General features: G+C 34.7%; 1 long non-coding RNA gene across 1 annotated transcript; it reads left to right on the plus strand.

The window, feature by feature from the left end:
• Positions 1-2,645: 2,645 nt before the first annotated feature.
• LOC131532598 (uncharacterized) lies at positions 2,646-6,415 on the plus strand. Its single transcript, XR_009268926.1, has 3 exons — positions 2,646-2,695; positions 3,148-3,175; positions 5,067-6,415. It is a non-coding gene; the product is annotated as an uncharacterized LOC131532598 (long non-coding RNA).
• The last annotated feature ends 349 nt before the right edge of the window (positions 6,416-6,764 follow it).

Raw genomic sequence — 6,764 nt, forward strand, 5'->3', positions numbered from 1 at the left:
ATCTTAAATATTACTCTTGATATTTAAAAAAAAAAAAAAGCACTATGTTTTTTTTGTTTTGTTTTGTTTATTCCTTCAGCCCTTTCTATGATTCCCTTTAATGAGTCCAGGGATAGAAATAATGTCTTGTATTTCTATATTTCCCTACTGGAGTTTGAATTGTGATTGACTTCTAGCCTTCGAGTGTTTTATAGTCATAATTCCACTGTGCAATTAGTTACAGGACGAAGTATAGTCACATGAAAGGATTATAATGTCAATGTAGTGGGATATTTAAATGGATTTTGATAAGGTAGGTTTGATTATAAAGGGCTCTGAAGTTTAAAGACACTGTTTGATAAGCTCTTCATCTTATAAAATGTATAACTGAATGCAAATTGGCCTTCTATGTGTAGATTTGCCTGGGTTTTGCCTTGTTCTGTTTTCTAAAGGCAGCTTTTGTTGTTTAGCTGAATGTGTTTTTTGGACAGAGACAGTTGTGCAAATCGTAAATGTGCATGTGTGTGTGATTTGATGTTTGTATGACAATTGTTAGGTAGTTTTTGTGTTGTGTTTGAGGTGGAGTTGTCTGGGACAATTCTTATGATGGGATCAAGCGCTTTGAGTGTGATTCATGTTTATCTGGTTGTACACTAGCAATATTTTTGTAATAGGGCTTTTTTTTTCTTGCATAATTGGTTTTCCTGTTTACTTTATAAACCACTTTAAAAAGTGGCCAATGGCACGGTGAATACGTGTGTGCTTTTAAAATTAAGTGCAAATAAAGTCAGATTTGGATCTGAAGTCCATTTAAATTTCCTCGAATTATGGCTTTAAATTCCATTTGCAGCAGTTACGATGTTTTTAGTTCAAGTTTTGAAGTTCAAGATTTAAAGGTTATTGTTTTCGAGCACTGATTTGTTGTTTCAACAAAAGGGATGATATTTGCGAAGTGATATGTCAATATTTCAGATTATCACCAGTCAGTCACAGATTAATGGATTGTCTTTGTTCTGACAACATAAATAAATCTTTTGACTTCCTAAAATCACTTGTGATTGTCTTGACATTTGATGAGATGCTGTAATTGCTCATAATTGTTTTCAGATTGAGCTACAAGATCTTTAAGGGTTTTTTTAATGGTTTACATCATATTAAATAATTTGTTGCGTTTTCAAGAATAATTTTATTGAATATAATTTAATTAAATATCTGTTTATTCCAGATATTTTAATTTTTAAATATTAGCTTTAAATGCTGCAATATTTGACTGTTTGGAACATGTGATATTTAATTTAATATCATTGATATACTAATTCATTGAAAAATTAATTTTACACTTTCTGTTTTCACTTTAATTGTAGTTGAGGTTTAAATAATTGTTTATAATTTTTCTTAGTTTTATGTTAAATATTTTGGTTCAGTAATATTTTAGTTTTGTACTAAGCTTAATCTAACACAAAATGAAATGTCAGTGCTGTAAACACACTGGTGACCAGCAGATGGCGCACTTATCACATTTAAATTACTAGTGACGGATGGCAATCCCACCACCGTGCTTCAAATAATAGTATGGTACTATAGTACATGTCCAAAAACATGATATTGCCATGTGTGCATGCAACAAATGCCACAGGTTTGTGTTGAGTGATCAAAAACGAGCATCTTTTATACGGGTGGAGAATATGTGATGAAAGCATGTCCTCAAAGCCCAATAAAACCAGAGTTAGGTTGATTTAATCAGCGAATGATTAACCTGCAGACACAAATAATTACCCTCATTATAACTGATCTGGAAGATTAATAAACCTCACAACGCTAATTTCTCTGTGCCGGCTAATGGCTAATTTGCATTTTCCTCTGGGTTTTAATTTGCGGTTATGTGGACTCGGGGAATCCGTTTTCACCTTTACAGATCTGCTGATGGATGTTTAAAGGAATAGTTCACACAAAAATGAAAATAATGTAATTTAACGTATACAATGTATGCAGCACCACGCGGAAACGTCGTTTACGTTCAGATCAAAGCGTAAACAACCTAAAAAAACGTGTGTTGCTGCTGACATGTTTACGTTCAGTGGATACTTTCCAAAATGGCCATGGAGGAGACTAATTGTTAAATAAAGTTCTTACAAAAAGTATTCACGTGGCTTTATAAAATTGAACAGCTGATGTCACATGGATTATTTTAATGATGTCCTTGTTATGTTTCTGGACCTTGATTGTGGTTAGTATCATTGCTGTCTATGCCGGGTCAGAGAGCTCTCAGATTTCGTCAAAAATATCTTAATTTGGAAATATCGGGTTTGGAAAGACATGAGGGTGAGTAATTAATGACAGTAATTAATTGTGATTTTTGGGTGAACTATCCCTTTAACACAGACCGGTGAGGCTTAGCCTTCTCCTGGCCACAGGTCGGAAATTAACAGCAAAAAATTGGACAAAATTAAACTAAATTACGATATTAATACAGCGAAAATTAAATGCAAGTGTCAATTGCTGCATTAAATTTAGATATGCTCCTTTTGCAGTATAGTTCTTTTTACACGTTTTACAGCGTTGAGCATTTTAACCAATCACATGCAGTTCTGTTGAGTTTATGAATGCAACAGCCAATCAGACGAGTTCTGTTGAGTGCACGCTGGCTTACTGCATTCCACACACTCGCGGATTCTCACCTCACAGACAACAAAGTGCAGATGTGCGTATGATGCAAGTAAGAGATCATTTTACAGTAAAAACAGCTTCATTGAGTGTTTTGAGAGTGCTTAAACTCGCGCTAGTGCTAAGTTATTTCATAATGTAATCGTAATTGCTTGCTTTTCTGTATATAACGTTAATTTATTCGCTTTTTGAATAGCCTTGGAAACAAAAGTGTTATAATTAATAACTTAACTCTTATTAAATTGTGATCACGTTAAATACATTTAGTCTTATTAAAAAAAAATAAAAAGTATGGCATCATATCCGTGTTTAGTACTTAATTTATGATGCACGTATTTAATAGATTACACTAATATTAGGCTACTTTTAGCCTTACCCTGGAGTTGGATCACCCTCCGCCTATGACACAAACCATTTGTAAATGCACAGTCTGTGCTTATATTTGCTGATAAATCATGTTTGAGATGAACATTCATTCTGTGATGCATCTGACCTCTGACCTAGAGCCACTAGACACTGACGCCCTGCAGAGGTGAGACTGAAGCTCTCTCTCTCTCTCTCTCTCTCTCTCGCTCGCTCTGGATGCAGCTGCAGCGGGGTGTAAAGCAGAGGAAGGTTACCTTTACACCCACTGCTTTTGGCACAAACATGCTGTGTGCTGGTGTGACATTCACAAGCAGCTTCATCATTATCACCTTCATCACAATTACCACCATGACCTCCTCACCACCTCATAACCACCATCATATAATCACAGCCACTGACATTACCATCACCACCACCATAACATCACTAATAAAGTCACCATCATCACATTATCAACATCACTACTATCATCACCACTATTTCCAACTTTATGACAACAATATTACCATAATCATCAACAATATTACCATGTTATCATCATCACTACACCACCAACACCATAACATCACTACTATTACTGCCAACACCATCATCAGCTTAATGACTGCCATATCATAACATCACTGTTGTCATCACATTATCAACATTTCCCTCAATTACTATCATCACCATAACATTACCACTACAATAACTGCATTTTCATATCACCATTATAATCATTAATATTGCCATAACATCAACATTGTCAAACTCATCACATGTGACCCTGCAGTACAAAAGCAGTCATAAGCAGCGCAGGTATATTTGCAGCAATAGCCAACAATACACTGTATGGGTCAAAAATATCCATTTTTCTTTTATGCCAAAAATCATTCGGATATTAAGTAAAGATCATGTTCCATGAAGATATTTTGAAATTTCCTACCGTAAATATATCAAAACTTAATTTTGATTAGTAATATGCATTGCTAAGAATTCATTTGAACAACTTTAAAGGCGATTTTCTCAATATTTTGATTTTTTTGCACCCTCAGATTCCAGATTTTCAAATAGTTGTATCTCAGCCAAATATTGTCCGATCCTAACAAACCATACATCAATGGAAAGATTATTTATTCAGCTTTCAAATGATGTATAAATCTCAATTTTAATAACATGACCCCCTGGATGTTTTGAGGTCCAAGGTCACATATTATCGTCATTACATTATCACCAAAATCTCCATAACTTCAAAATGATCATCACATTATCACCAGCATCACCATAACATGACCATTATCATAATCATCACCATTGCCAACATCAACTTTGTCATAATCATATTATTATCACCAAAATCACCATAACATCAGAATTAACATTACATTATCACCAACATAACATCACCACCATTATCATCATATTCTTCCTCATCCTCACTATTATCATCAGCAGCTTCTAGGAGGTCACCTTTTGAGTAAACAAATTCAGCAACTCAAACAGGTCCGAGGCAGAAAACCTCCAGTGACTTTCATTGAAGGTCCAGATAAGAGTTCCTGTGTGCAGTTTAATGTTAGACAAGCTTTTCTTCATTATATACCATCAGAAACACTGTTCCTGCTAGTCATGATTGTCATGTTGGTTTAGTGTTCTTTTTTAAATGCTGTTGATGGTCAACATTTAGATTTATTGTAGTTCTGTTACTAGCTTGACTCTTGTGATCAGCAATAAAGAAAAAGACCAGACAGTAAGAGAACAGATCACTGATTGCTCTAGTCTCCGCCCACTCATCATCCTCCACCAATCAGAACACGCAAGCGTTCATTGACCACAGCTGCTCTGCTTTAAAAGCTCTTGCAGTAGCTCAGCGCTGCTTTTCTCTGAGGTGGTCGGATCACATCAGAGTGTGGTTAACCTTGCAGACCGGCGCTTAAATCTGCTCTTCCTCCCTGCGTTATGCTAATCTATAGAGTCCTCCTTTGATCTCACCTCAGGTGTGGGTTTTGTTGATTTGGGGCTGAATTTGGGCTCCTGAGGTTTAAATAAATTGGTTGTTTTTAGTTCCTCTTTCTCCACAGGTGAACGTTGTGACAACATGTGAATCTATATGAAGTCATCTCACCTTTGGAGGTCTCCATTGACTCGATTACACCACGTGACCGCTTGGAGGCGCTATTGAGACACTTGCTGCTTTGGCATCATATGAAGCAGCTCAATGTCATTCAGTCTCAGGTCAAAGTTGAGCACACACCCACCGCCTTTACTCTACATTAAACACCACAATTTCCATTTCACGACTCATTTACAACCAAATGCATTCTAAACGACCCTCATATCATTCAGCAAAAACGCGTATATCATCCACAGCTTATATCTGCTCGAGGTAGAACCTAAAATAATGAGATCTATAACATATATTTCATACTTTCGGTTCACTGACAGACGGGACAAATCATCTCTACTCTCCCACTCGCAATCAGAGGATGCTGTTAAATGATCCAGCAGATGTATATATATATATATATATATATCAATGCAAAATTAATTATCTCACTTGCACATCCAAAATTCGGTGCTATTGGGTTGTGGTTTCTTTCACATGGATGCATGTGCAATTTAAATCAATATATTTCTTTCATAAAAATACTGTATGCATGTATGAAATGACATTTTGATCCAAATACTTACTAAGAATACAATGGTGTTAATGTGCTTTACCATGCATGGCTATGTTTGTTCTGGTAATACCACGGTTAAATAATTGATCTGCATTATGCTGTTCAACAGCGTGAAAGAGCAAACCATCAGTACGGTCAGATGCAAACGCAGCCTGATCAGATGCATCATTATTTTCTGATGGTTACGCACTGGTTTGTGATATTGACAGTGTTTCAGATGTTCAGTGATGGTGAAAGCACAGATTTGTGGAGAGGTGGCGCTCGTCGAGATAATCAGACTTGCACGCTTGCTGATTTTCAGACAAATTAAATGTCAGGGGAAACGCAGCTCGCTCGAGTACTTTGAAAAGCTCCGACTATCATAAATTATTAAGGCCTCCTTTACTTTTCCCAAGCCTCTGAGATCCGTCATAGCGAAGCTGAAGTCTCCAAACTTTGTTCTGAAGTGAGGAATTAACAGACTTCGGTGTCTGATGGGAATTCAGACACGCCGCACAATCCAAACCTCAGCAATCTGGGCACGTAGTTTATAGGTGACATGTTTTTCCTTTCTTTGAATGATATCTAATACCTTACTATAGGGGAAAATTGCATATTTCACAGTGCGATAGGAATGAAAAGTGAGAAACGGGTCCAGAGGAGAGGAAAATAAAATAGCAAATAAAACAAAATTAAAATGAACTAAAATAAAATAGCACAAAAAAATAAATAACAAAAAGTACAACATGAAACAATAATAATAATAATAATAATAAAAAAACTGGAACAATCAAAAAAGCAAACAAAATAAATTGAATATAAAAAGTTAAAATTAAATAACATAACATGAAGATAAAACAGATATAGAATAAAAAGTAAATACAATTAATTTAAATAAAATAAAATAGAATAAAAAGTATAAAATAATCGTAATTAAAAAATAAAATTTATAAAAATAAAATGGAAAATAAAGTATAATAACAGAATGATATAATAAAATAAAAGAAACAAAATAGCAATGAAAAACAAAATAGAGTAAAAATAAGTTACATAAAATAGAATAGAATAAAAAGTAAATAAAATAATACATATAATAACAAAATAGAACAAAAGTTAAAA

The sequence above is a fragment of the Onychostoma macrolepis genome, chromosome 23, assembly GCF_012432095.1.
Source record: "Onychostoma macrolepis isolate SWU-2019 chromosome 23, ASM1243209v1, whole genome shotgun sequence".
In the NCBI taxonomy this organism is placed as follows: domain Eukaryota; kingdom Metazoa; phylum Chordata; class Actinopteri; order Cypriniformes; family Cyprinidae; genus Onychostoma; species Onychostoma macrolepis.